Source organism: Nothobranchius furzeri, chromosome 11 (genome assembly GCF_043380555.1).
Source record: "Nothobranchius furzeri strain GRZ-AD chromosome 11, NfurGRZ-RIMD1, whole genome shotgun sequence".
NCBI classification, from domain to species: Eukaryota; Metazoa; Chordata; class Actinopteri; order Cyprinodontiformes; family Nothobranchiidae; genus Nothobranchius; species Nothobranchius furzeri.
The window spans coordinates 61,241,919-61,254,370 of NC_091751.1; the positions used below are offsets into that span (position 1 = coordinate 61,241,919).

General features: G+C 43.3%; 1 protein-coding gene and 1 long non-coding RNA gene across 14 annotated transcripts in view; both read right to left on the reverse strand.

Moving 5' to 3' along the window:
* ctnnd2b (catenin (cadherin-associated protein), delta 2b) overlaps positions 1-12,452 on the reverse strand; it is a 225,541-nt gene that overhangs the window by 42,628 nt on the left and 170,461 nt on the right. The gene's annotated exons all lie outside the window — the stretch shown is intronic.
* Positions 10,836-12,439, reverse strand: LOC139073162 (uncharacterized). 2 transcript variants are annotated; one of them, XR_011521912.1, is made up of 2 exons: positions 12,276-12,439; positions 10,836-11,053 (listed from the first exon to the last, which is right to left on the reverse strand). It is a non-coding gene; the product is annotated as an uncharacterized lncRNA (long non-coding RNA). The 2 variants fall into 2 exon arrangements; XR_011521911.1 differs by having other exon boundaries at positions 10,836-12,006.

Consider the following 12,452-nt stretch of genomic DNA (forward strand, 5'->3'; position numbering starts at 1 on the left):
ACGAGTCCAGGTTCCCAGTAAGTTCGTAAAAAGCGTGTTCAATCTTTAAGCGAGCTTCCACCAGGCCCTTCAGACTCTTCTCAGCATCAGTCCAGCTCTGTCCCAGCATCTGGTTTTTCCTGGTTTTCCAGATGGCTAGTTTCGCACATGCAAATAAAAAGTTAATTAACAGTATTGTCCGTTTTTTTCTGACACTGTACTTGGGCCCGAAAACGAATAAGTGCAGGGTAAAAGTCTCCCCCAGAGCACTAACCCACCGTTCTAAAACCTTAAACATCCCTGATAACCTAGAACATGCTACCACTAGGTGCTCTAGGGTCTCGGTTTGGTTACAGAAAGGACATCCCTCCCCGGTGCTTGGATCAAAGCGGGCTCTGTGTCTGTTCGTAGCTAAAGCTCCATGTATGATCCTCCACTGGAGGTCTGCCATCCTTTTTTCCACTGGAGACTTATACAAACTCCTCCAGCTCCCCCCAGGGGCATTGTCCGCAGCAAACACCTGAGTCCACCTCGACTCCTTGACTCCTAACAAGGAGCGCCTATTGATAACCTTCACACAAGTTTGATAGAGCTGTTTCTTCCCACAAGACTGGAAAGAGCCCAACACTGGAGTGTTCGGGTTCAGCAGTAATCCACTCTCCTCCTGCCATCCCTCACCAGCGGCTTTAACCTCCAGAGACGGAAAAACATACTCACTGTCATCATCCCATTGGTCAGATAGAGTACAAGCCTCAATGAAGGCTCTCTGCGACACAGACAAGGACCTCCGTACCTCCTCCACCACTCTCTCCATCACTCTGGTGGACCTCACATCCAACCGCTCACCAAGGGTTCCAGCCGGGATCTTCAGTAAGTGACCAAACTTTACAATCCCAGCACTGGTGAACTTCACTTTCAACGCAGATGAATTTAAAATGCCAGCTTGAGAGAAGAAGTCATTTTCAAACAAGGGTTCTTGTAGCAACCATGTCCCTGGTCCCGTGTCAGACGTTCTGGATACTGTCAGCAGCTTAAACGAGTCCAGCACTGACGCGTAGAACGGACTAATCCTTGTCAGATCCAACACCTTCCGATTCAATAGGAACAGGTGTTTGTTTAGCCCAAGCCCACCAACCTTCTGCAGCAGGAGATGAGCCAGGGGCAGCCAGCAGAGTCCGTCACCATAAAAAAGCTTCTGAGCTGTCTGTAACCTGAAGGCTGCAGTTCTAGACACCACGTCTATTAGTCCTTGTCCTCCCTCCGACACGGGTAGGTAAAGAGCCGAGGCTCTGATCCAGTGGTGACCGGACCAGAAGAATTTCACCAACAGCTTCTGAACACTTTCCAGCAGACCCGGTGGTGGAACCAGTACAATTAGTCTGTGCCACAGAAACGAGGCAACCAGGTTGTTTGCTATCAGAACCCTGCCCCTGTAGGACAGCTGAGGGAGAAGCCATTTCCATTTAGACAACCTCGCCTCCACCTTCTCCAGCACCTTCTCCCAGTTCTGTTTCTGAAAACTTTCAGTACCCAAGTACAGGCCCAGTGTTTTAATACCTCCCGTTCCCCACCTCAGCCCTTCTGGTAGGGGCGGGACATTATTAAGGTCCCACCCCCCCACTACACATGCCTCACTCTTGTCCCAGTTAACCTTAGCTGAGGATGCATTCTCATATAAAAGTAAACTAGATCTGAGTTCTTGTACATCATGCTGATCATGGATAAAAACATTCACATCATCTGCATACGCAGACACAACTAAGGGAGGACTAGAGACAGGTAAAGGTAGGTGTAAACCTTTCAGCCTGTTCCTCAGCCGACACAGCAGCGGTTCAATAGCTAAAATATACAGTTGTCCTGAGATGGGACAACCCTGTCTGATTCCTCTTAGAACAGGTATGGGTTGAGTCAGGCCCCCCACTACCTTCACCATACAGCTGACATTCCTATACAACATCTTAATCCCTTCCAGAAAGGACCCCCCAAAACCAAAAGCCTGTAGTGTAGAGAATAGGAACTCATGATCAACCCTATCAAACGCCTTTTCCTGATCAATAGAAATGATACCTGCATTTACATCATAAAGGTTACAGACGTCATACACGTCTCTCATTAAAAATAAATTGTCCATTAGTGACTTTCCTGGTATACAGAAGGACTGATCGTCTGGGATTAGACCTCCGATGAATCCCCGAAGTCTATTAGATAGGAACTTAGAAAAAATCTTATAGTCTGAACACAACAAGGAAACTGGTCTCCAGTTTTTTAGTTGGGTTAAATCCCCTTTCTTTGGCAGCAGGGACAGAACGCCCCGCCTACATGATGCAGGAAGTGATCCTGTCTGAAGTGAGTCTCTAAAAACATCCATCAGGTCCTGCCCCATACTTCTCCAGAAGAATTTGTAGAAGTCAGCAGGTAAACCGTCTATCCCCGGAGATTTACCTGCAGCCATCTGAGAGACTGCCGTTGTTAGCTCCTCCATGGTTATGTCTGCATTTAAAATTCCCTGGTCAGCTGTGGACAAGGATGGAAGCCCCAGCAACAGCTCTCTGGCACAGCTCACATCACATGGGGCGGCTTTAAACAGGCTAGTGTAGAATCCTACTGCATGTTTCCTCATCTCCACTGGGTCTGTGGATAAATGTCCATCTGGCAGACGAAGGCCAACCATTTGTCTTTTCTGGTTTGAAGTCTTTTCCAGGTTAAAAAAGAAGGATGTTGGAGCATCCATGTCCTGTATCGTGGTGAGACGAGCCCGGATCAATGCCCCTTTGGCCCTCTCTTGCAGGAAATGCCCAAGCTGCTGTCTTTTTTGGTCTAAGGTGTGCTGTTGTTGAATAGTAGAGAGAGTCTCTAGCGCCCTGATGTCCTTCTCTAGATCTGCCATAGTCTTTTTTATTTGGATTGTAGACCCCCGCGTGTAATGTTGACAGAAAACTCTAATTTGTGCCTTCCCTTGTTCCCACCATTCACTGATAGTCTTAAAATCATTCTTTTTGGACCGCCAAGCCTCCCAGAACAGCTTAAAATTGTTGCAAAAGGTAAAATCGTGTAATAACTTTACATTAAAGTGCCAGTAGGATTTTGTTGTCCCAACAAAATGAAGCATCAGTTCAGTTATAACCAAATGATGGTCTGTGAAAATAGCTGGGACTATCTGACAGTCCATCACTCGAGAGAGAAAGGTACCAGAGACATAAATTCTGTCTAATCTAGCAGCACTAACTCTTCCACCTGACTTTTTGACCCATGTGTATTCTCTACTTGATGGATTCTTTAGTCTCCACACATCCAATAAGTCTGTTTTTGTTAGGATTTTTGACAAAAGGGTAGAAGATTGAAGATGTGGTTCCTCCCCAGATCTATCTAAAGTAAAATCTATACAACAGTTCCAGTCTCCGCCCAAAATGGTACATTCATCAGCATTAATGTTATTCAACTCCTCCCCAAGTATGCTAAACACCTCTCCCCTCTCTGATCCCTGGTTGGGTGCATAAACACTGATGAGGTTTATCATAAAACCTTCTAGTGTGGCTTTGACCCATAGGACCCTGCCCTGCACTACATTTGTTACTGATATAATATTTATCATCAGTTTAGGGGAAATTAAAATAGCTACACCTGCACGTGTGTTTGTGCCATGATTTAGGAAACATTGACCTCTCCACCCCAGCCTCCAGTCTAATTCGTTTTTAGCATCACTGTGTGTTTCTTGCAGGAAAATAATATCCAACTTTTTATCTCTAAAGACTTCCTTAATCAAGGCTCTTTTCTGTGGATCCCTCCCCCCATTTATGTTCAAGGATGCAACTCTCATGCCTTTCATACACAAGGAAGATGAAAGAATAGCCCAGATCACCAGCAGAAAAAGAGGCACCCAGTGATTCCTGAGAGAGAGAGAGAGAGAGAGAGAGAGAGAGAGAGAGAGAGAGAGAGAGAGAGAGAGAGAGAGAGAGAGAGAGAGAGAGAGAGAGAGAGAGAGAGAGAGAGAGAGAGAGAGAGAGAGAGAGAGAGAGAGAGAGAGAGAGAGAGAGAGAGAGAGAGAGAGAGAGAGAGAGAGAGAGAGAGAGAGAGAGAGAGAGAGAGAGAGAGACCTTCCTTTATTTTTAAACCTGCAGCATTTAAAGCTTGGATTTAAAGTCTTGATGTCATCTTTTCTTTATTTCAGGGAGTTCTGGAGAAGAGAGACTCACAGACAGAGGTGTGTATGCATGACTCACCTGTTATGACAGATGCTGTTTTGGTCTCACGCCCACACCTGCGCCTCTGCGCCGCCTCCTCCCACAAACTGTTCCCTAAACTCACAGGAAAACCTTTTCTTGTCCTTCTTTTTTATTTTTAACGTGAGGTTTCTCCCCGCGGCTCCGACTCGCACTCACCCAGTCACTTGACACCGATTGTCAGGCTGGAGTTTTATATTGTACATCACGGTAATGGCATCACGACTCTGTTAGCAGCGTCCATGTTGGTTAGATGTGATCAGTGTTGTGTTTGGTTTTGCACCTCCTGAAATATTGATCTCTGGCCACTTCCTGCTTGTTTGGTGCGCCATCAGCAGCAGTCACAACCCACCTCTGTGTGCACATCTCCAAACAGCGCTCTAATGTTTTATTAATGGCCCCACAGTTGCACGGGAACAACCCGCCGCCTCCAAGTATCCATTACTGCCTCCTTAACCAAAACCAACTGCAGAGCAAATTGGTCCAATTCATTAAAATTAAGGCTGAATGGGAGATGACTGCAAACAGTTGTAGAAATTAAATTAGGCTGCTTATCTGACATGAGAGATCTGTTCTTTTCAGAAATATCACTGGTAGTAACTAAGCAACAGGAAACTTAAGCCTGGCTTAACAAATAGTTTATTTTATTATATTAAAATTGCCAAAAATTTCACTTCACGGTTTTTAAAGTTCACCCGCTCGTTTCTTCCTCCTCACAGAAACCGGACTGTCGATGACTTTCATCCCCCGAGCGCAGACGTTCCCCAGCTTCCTGTCTGATGAACCTGAGCAGGAGAGCCACCACCAGGAAGAGGCGCCATCGCCCTCTAGTGGCCGTGAATCTAGTTGCAGTCTCAGACCGCTTCAATGACAGAGAATCTGCCTGAGCAACTGTGGACACTTAACTCCTCATGTAGATTTCAAAAACTGTACAGTGAAATGTAAAATAGTGTTTCTTTAGGATAATTATAGAGGATTTAGAGGATGCTTGTTTTTGTGTGATCTGCAACGGAGAAGATTGCACCAAAAACTCTTTAAATGTGACTTGAGTGTTTCATGTTGTCATTTCTCTGTTAAATCCTGCATGAGCTACTTTCCCTCTCTTTTTTACACAAAACACTTTGCAAGAATTTGGAGGCACCAACTCTTCCCAAGTCGGTTTTCTTAAAAAAATAAAAAAATGTTCAGTTATTTTGTTTCAAAGTTGATGAAATTAGGCTCAGTCCAACAATCTGCTGCCTCAGCACCCAGCTCAAAAGAAACTCCACCAGTTTTGACACATAATCCTCCCACACTCACTGCACGCTGCTTTTCTCTCAAGAATGAGAAATCGATCAATGCCGAACACAGGAACAGCTTGACGTCGATGGCAGTGATGAATCAGCTCAGCTCCCTAATCAGTTACACCCCCCCCCCCCCCCCCCCTAAAAAATAAGCACAAGTCATTCAGAAATGCTCTTCAAGGATACGGGGGCGGATCATTGAGTCAGAAATGATAAAAGTGCACTCCTCTCACTGCATCTGCTTTAAACTGCTGGCATTACCTTTTCAGCTCAAGTAAATTGACTTTAATGGCTTCCTGGCTCTTCAGAAGCCTCGGCTATCAGAGGGAACTGATAAGATGTTTGTTAGCTAAAGGTGGGGAAAGGGTGACCCGATGGGATGGGTTTTGCTAAGTGGATGATAACCGTGAGGAAAATAAACAGCCAGGTAAATTTACACCGAATGGATGAAGGAACAGTAAAACCTGTGATGCTTTAGTTTAACATGGTTTGGTGTCCACTTCAGGATTGTCCTTAGGCCTCGGGAGAATGTCTTCAGACCAAATCAGGAAGAAAAGCCACCAGGAAAGGACATTTTAACAAATCATACGTCTTTTCTTCGTACCTGCTGCCCTCTTGATTTTAGTGAAAAAGCTTCAAGAAAGAGAAAGTACCAAAACAAAAGTAACACTAAATAAGATTCACGCTTCTTCCTCCTTCTGGTTGAAAGCAGAATAAGTAGAACTGTAGCTAGAGCTAACAATGAGCTAATGCTAACATGAGCCTACTAATACTAAAATAAACCACAAAGTAAAAAGATCCACACTATTGAACAAAAAAAAATTACTTACAAGTCCCATTGCAGCAAAGCCAAGTCTGTGTTTTTTTTTAGCCTCCTTCAGCTCTCTCCAACTAGCGTGGGCCGCACCGATGTCCACTCTGGTTTTAGCTCTTTGCTTCACCTCCAGACATTACTCTCTTACTTTTACTTCCAGGCTCTGCCATGATGCCAACACAAAAAACTAAATTCTTCTTCTCTTTATTTTGACAGGAAGTGAACAATTAAAGCTAACTTCTATATCAATAAAGCTGCCTTAATATGAGCTACCAGCACCGTGAAAAACCGGCCTCCACAGGCGCCAACAGGAAGTTACTAAGTGCAGTCTGAGGGCAGCAGAGCTGTCCGGTTTCAAGTTCCTCAAGAATCACTGAACTAGTTTGAAAGCATTAGCTTAAAGTGTTATAAGATTTTAGTGCAGCTTTAATGCTTTCTCATCTGGTGGCATTTTTCCCCTTCATACCAGATGCTTTCATGTATGATGTTTTCATTTATTTTTACTGATACCTGTTTTTTTGTCTGCAGGCTCTTTGGTCTTCAGATTTAAAGGTATAGCAATCGATGTTTTTCTTCCGGGTGGATCACGTCAACCATTGGTCCGCAAAAAATGTCAATTTTTGGTGAAGCCAATCCTGGGTTAGTTTTTACTTCCTGTGCATGCGTGGTCTGTGCACCCCCGCACTCTCATGGAAATCAGGAAGAGGCTAACGCGGTCCAGTCCGCTTCGCAAAGACGCCGCTGTTGCCGGTTTTGTGCTCGAGAGGTAAGCTAATGTTCTGCATGCTATTTTTGGAGCCTCTTATTACACAATACGGCCGGCAGCTACTTGTAAACAGGCGCTGGGAGAGTGCAGCGCAACGTGGAGAGGGCGGTGCTTTCCTGAAATTCAGAAACATCGATTGCTATACCTTTAAGGTGTTTTTGAGACGCGAGAATGTCCAAAAATTAAATTTACGTGTAGCTGGTGGTCAGACCACCAGTTGTGCAACAATCTCACTATTTTAGCTCTCGTTTAACTTTTTCAAATTACCCTTTATTTATTTTTCTTTCAACAGTTTTTTAAAAGTTTAGACGACCAGTTGGGCTGGACTGGGGGCAAAGTGCTCAGTTAGGAATCCATCTTGAATTTCTGCTCCACTGACAGTTCCATGGATTAAAAACTCGTGTTCATTTACTTACATCTCAGAGCCGGGGCTTTGGGCATTGACCCTGTTCAAACCTTAGGTTGGATAAAGAACCAGGAACGGTGAAGGGATTGTTGTCCTCCAGTATTTATTAAATATTGATGCTGTCTTTGATTCTGTAGTGCCTTAAAGCTGTTCTGTCAATACAACTCAGTGTTTGGGCCCATAGATCTTTTTATTTGATATCTTCTTAAATGATCTTTTCTTGGGGAGTGCAAACTAAAAAGCCATAACAATGTGACCACCAACAGTCTAAGGAGACTAAGTTAGACCCTGCTGAGTGAAAGTCTATCTGCTCCGATGTTGGCAACACCTCCCTTCATCTAACAACCAGGACACTTCAAACCCTGCCTTGTTTGTTTGTTATATATGTGGAAAACAAAGGCTAAAGCCTGATTTTCTACTTCTCCATCTGTGTGGGTAAAGAGATGCGCAACGCCATGATGCTATGGTAGATTTGTCAAGTCCTGAGTAGTCAGAGTAGCCTTTAGATTAGCATATCGCTAATGAATGTCTGCGTCAGACAATTTCTCCAAATATGTCGTCTAAAAATAATTTTTATTAGAAGTTTTGTGACCTGGTGATTACACCCCTCTTGTTTGTGCCATGCTAGGCTAGGCTAGGCTAGGCATTCCTCTGTTCTTGTTGTCCACAAGTCAGTAGGTTCATGAATCACCATCTCTTTGCTTTTGTCACGATAACAAAAGTGTTACTCAACATGTAAAAGCATGTAATCTTTATTTCTAAAATGCATCTGCTAGCACCAGCAGGAGCTACGGTTTCAGACGGCATTAGCACTGTGGCTAAAATAACTGCAGAAAACCAATCAATTGCATTTATTATTATAATTTTTCTGTCAAGTTATTGACTGAAAGTCACACATAAAAACAGAGTAATTTCCCTTCCGACATGAAGTGCCTTTGGACGCCGACTGCAGTGACATCCAACCAAAGCAGACTTGAGGTTCAGACATGAATCTACATTCAAAACCTCCATTTTTCATGAGGCGAAACACTTTCGGCTCAGTAGTTGCGGTCTTTAAATACGTTTAGTCAAAAAGGGTTTCCACTGACAATCAACTCCAGGCAGCACAGCAGTCGTTTGTGAGTGGTATTGCTTTTGTTTGTGTCTGGTCTACAAGGGAACTACATCATATTTCCAAGTAGCTGGAACAGTACAAGCACATTTAGACTTAAAATTATATTTTGTTGTCGTTTGTGAAAATAAATGAAAAACGCATCGGTAGCATTGAGTTCCAGATAGACTACCAGTAGAACATTGGTAGCTTTCATTCCACAGCCTCGGATATATAACAATTACATCACTTTGGAAAAACACTTTTTTGGCTTATCTGGCTACATTTCTGCCCAAGTGTGGAGTGTGGGTAATTATATGTAAATGAGTCCCACTGCGCCGTTGGTCATACATACTGAAACAAGTAGAGAACGTTCTAGCTGATTATTCTCCATTTTTCTTGCTCTCCACTTGTTCATAGAGAAGTGGTGATTTCTGTTGTTACGCGTTTCTTTTTGTCCACAATGGTTTTTTTTAACATGTATGTTCAGAGCACTTTGAGTACAGGAGCGTAGGACTGCAGTTTCCATCAAATGTACATATGTAATGTTTTGACGAGCAACAGTAATAAACTGAATGTTCAAACAGTACAGTTTTTTTAATTAACAAAGTGTTGTACAAATTGGTTAAATTATGACCTTTGCACTTCTTTCAGTGTCACATAACATGGCTATTCCACCAAAAATCGGAATGAGCTACGGCTAACGTTAGCCGCTATTTATGCTAACAAATAACAGACTTCTGTTTAAATAACTAATGTTTCTATTTAGAAGTGGGAATAGAAATATGTTTGGGGTTTTTACACTATGATCAGCTCTGGCTGGGCTAGGTGGAGTCATTGCACCTACCTTGGTGTTGCTCACGCGGAGCTGAGCACTTTTTATTTTTCGACCTTGCTTCCCTGCAGTTCATTTTATGCTGAGCCGACCCCACACACCCACCCATGTGACTGTCCCAACCTGGCCCAAGCAGAGCTGACTTTTTACTCCCTGGGTGGACATCTGGGCTCCAGTAGCTCTTCACCTGCTCATGTAAAAGTGTGACAACAGTCTCCTAAAAAGGGGAACTCTAGGTTACACAAGTTAAGTGAACACAGATCATGACCTCGTCTAATGCACCTTAGTGAGTGACACTTCCACTGGATGTTAAGGGCTAAACCTGACTATTACATTCCTGATGCATTTACAGCTTTAAAGAGACAATGTGTAGTTTTTACCGTTAATCTCTGGAAATATCCATCAAAATGTTGTTAAAAAGGAATTAAATGGTGCCCAGTTGTTGTAAAATATTGGTGACTTCGTAACATAACCAAAAAAATCAGGTCTAAAATACATGGGAGCGGGTCTAAGTCTCTGGGCGACGCCATATTTCTGTCTACGGGAGCCCATGAGGACAAAATGCATTTACTGATTTGTAACAAACGGTTACAAATCTGACCATTTGTAAACAACGTTGTTTTACACATTTACATCTTCACTTGTTGCCAATGATGAAAGGGAGTCTGGTGTCATTTTGCTGAAGGTTGCACTTCCCAGGGCTTTTTGACCCTATTAGGCATCTGTTGGTAAGGTCTTACTTCAACACAAAAATACTGCTTGCTTGCAACAATTTAGGCATCTACTGCCCCCATCGCCAGGAAAAAACACACACCGTCACTTTAAAGCATTTTTTTCTCAAAGGGCACCATCTAGAGGTGGAAAAAATGTACTACACTTTAAGCCCCTTTCTCTACTTTTGTGATTACAGCCAAAAGCAATGCTTCTTTTTCGTGAACGCACACTTCTAACTGGCCGACAGACCTAAAACACATTGTTTAACAGTTATTGTTCTCATGTTATGTTGTTTATTCATATATATAATGTAAAGACTTACTTATCCATTAGAAATGTCGCCATCTCTGCATCAGTGTAAGTACTTTCATAAACAGTGTGCACGCTCTGTTACTGACATCAGTATGTAAGCGGATGTCAACGCTATTGGCTAATGCTAAATCGTGCTAAATTCAAATAGAATGGGGCTATATGGGACGGGGGTGGGCTTAGCAAAAAAAAAGTATTGTCTACATTTAATTTCACAGAACTGTCACTGTTACAGGTTTCTAAAAATCATACATCATTCCTGAACGGGGGAAAACTCCCAATTCAGCAAATCAGAACTCATCATTTAAGAGTTTATGTGGCTAACATCTAATTCCCTAGCGATTGCATTCAGCCCCTGGTGATTCTTTCGTTTCTATTTTCTCTTCACACACTCCCACACCACAAGAGACGCAGCGAGGTTTAGGCCATGACACTGGTTTATTTTTGTCACAACATTCTTTCAGTCACAAGTCAGTCCCACAGCCGAGTGAACGGCCACAGCGTCTACGGGTTCACCAGGAACGTTAGAGGAGACAATGAAGGCTAAAACGTCGTGATTCCAAACTAAAAACGTCCCATTTTTTATGTTCCACATTTGTCAGCTTATCCATTACCGCCTCTGCCACATCCTCCATTTCTATGGAGATAAATGAATGAAATTACACAAACAGCGCACGCTTTATTTCTACAACAGTGCAATGAACGTTAAATATCCACTTACAGAAAACAAACTAAGAAAAAATAGAATAAATACAAAAACGCTGAACGCTTCGTCGTGGAAACGACTTTCTCCTGTCTTTTAGACATTTCCTTAAACGCAGAGGAGCACAGTAACAAAAACAGGCAGGAAAAGAAGTTATAAAATACAGCTCACGATTTACTAATCAGAGTTTAGCTTTCATACAAAGACTAGAAAGCACTCGAGCTACTCAGAAAGCCAGCTGGGACAGGGAGGGGGAGTCTCAAGTGATGGTACACTGCTAAGTGACTGCTGTTCCTTACCGTTAGATGATTAGACACTATTGTCAGGCTTTGAATAGAAACCAGGAGGGATGAAAGTGAAAAGAGGGCAATTACCCAGGCTTTTGTCAATGGTTTTACTCGGGGAGGGTTAGAGAAGTGAAAAGAATCATTACACGGGCTTTTGTCTTTCCTCTTCTGTGTGATGGTTACTGTCTAATATTGTTTTGCCAACCCCCCCCCCAACAAATAATTACACACTACATTTAATTAGGGAGAGATGGGTGGGTGGGGAAGCTGGTCCCAAACAACCCTGTCAGCGTTCTGACTCCGAGACGAGCTTGTTAACTCATTTCAAGCCACCATGTGAATGTTAAACAGTGTCAGCGTGATCCCTGATTCAAAAACTCACACGGATAATTAGAGTCTGACAGCATTTGTTGGTTCTTCGCTGCCTCGCACGCTGACACACGTGAAATTCTCACGTCTGTCCTCGAGCGCTTACAGCACGCTTGTTGTTTTGTCGCGGGGCCGCCGTGTGGGCAGGTTGGCATAGATGGGGTGGATTTTAGTCTTCCTGGGATTCTGTGCAGGCTGGGGACGAACAGGGATGTTCTCATAGAGGTTTGGCTGTGAGGATGTAGTACAGTGTTAATCTGTTTGTGAGGAGTTAAAGGAAAACACACAAGTTTCACCAACAGTGCAAGATGGCACCATGTTGGTTGAGGATGAATTTTACGGTTTTGGGTTAACTACTGAAGGGATGTGATGTTTAAATGTTAACTGTAGAGTTTAAGAGGTCTGTAGTTCAGAGCATGTCTCATGAGAAGGTAAGGGAGGGCCTTAAAAGAATCGAGCGTAAAGACTAGAGTAGAAACGATGAATAAACCAACATCTACCTGTCTGTTAGACGGGTGAAGTTTGACTCGGTACTCCGTTCTCTTCCTTTTCTTTCTGTGACGGTCAGACAAAAACAGACAGCTTTCAGACTTTTTTGCTTCAACAAAGCTAAAAACCAGAGTAAAGAATGCAAGTTTGAAGCTACAAGGAACCAAAACGCCCTCTAGTGGTGAGTA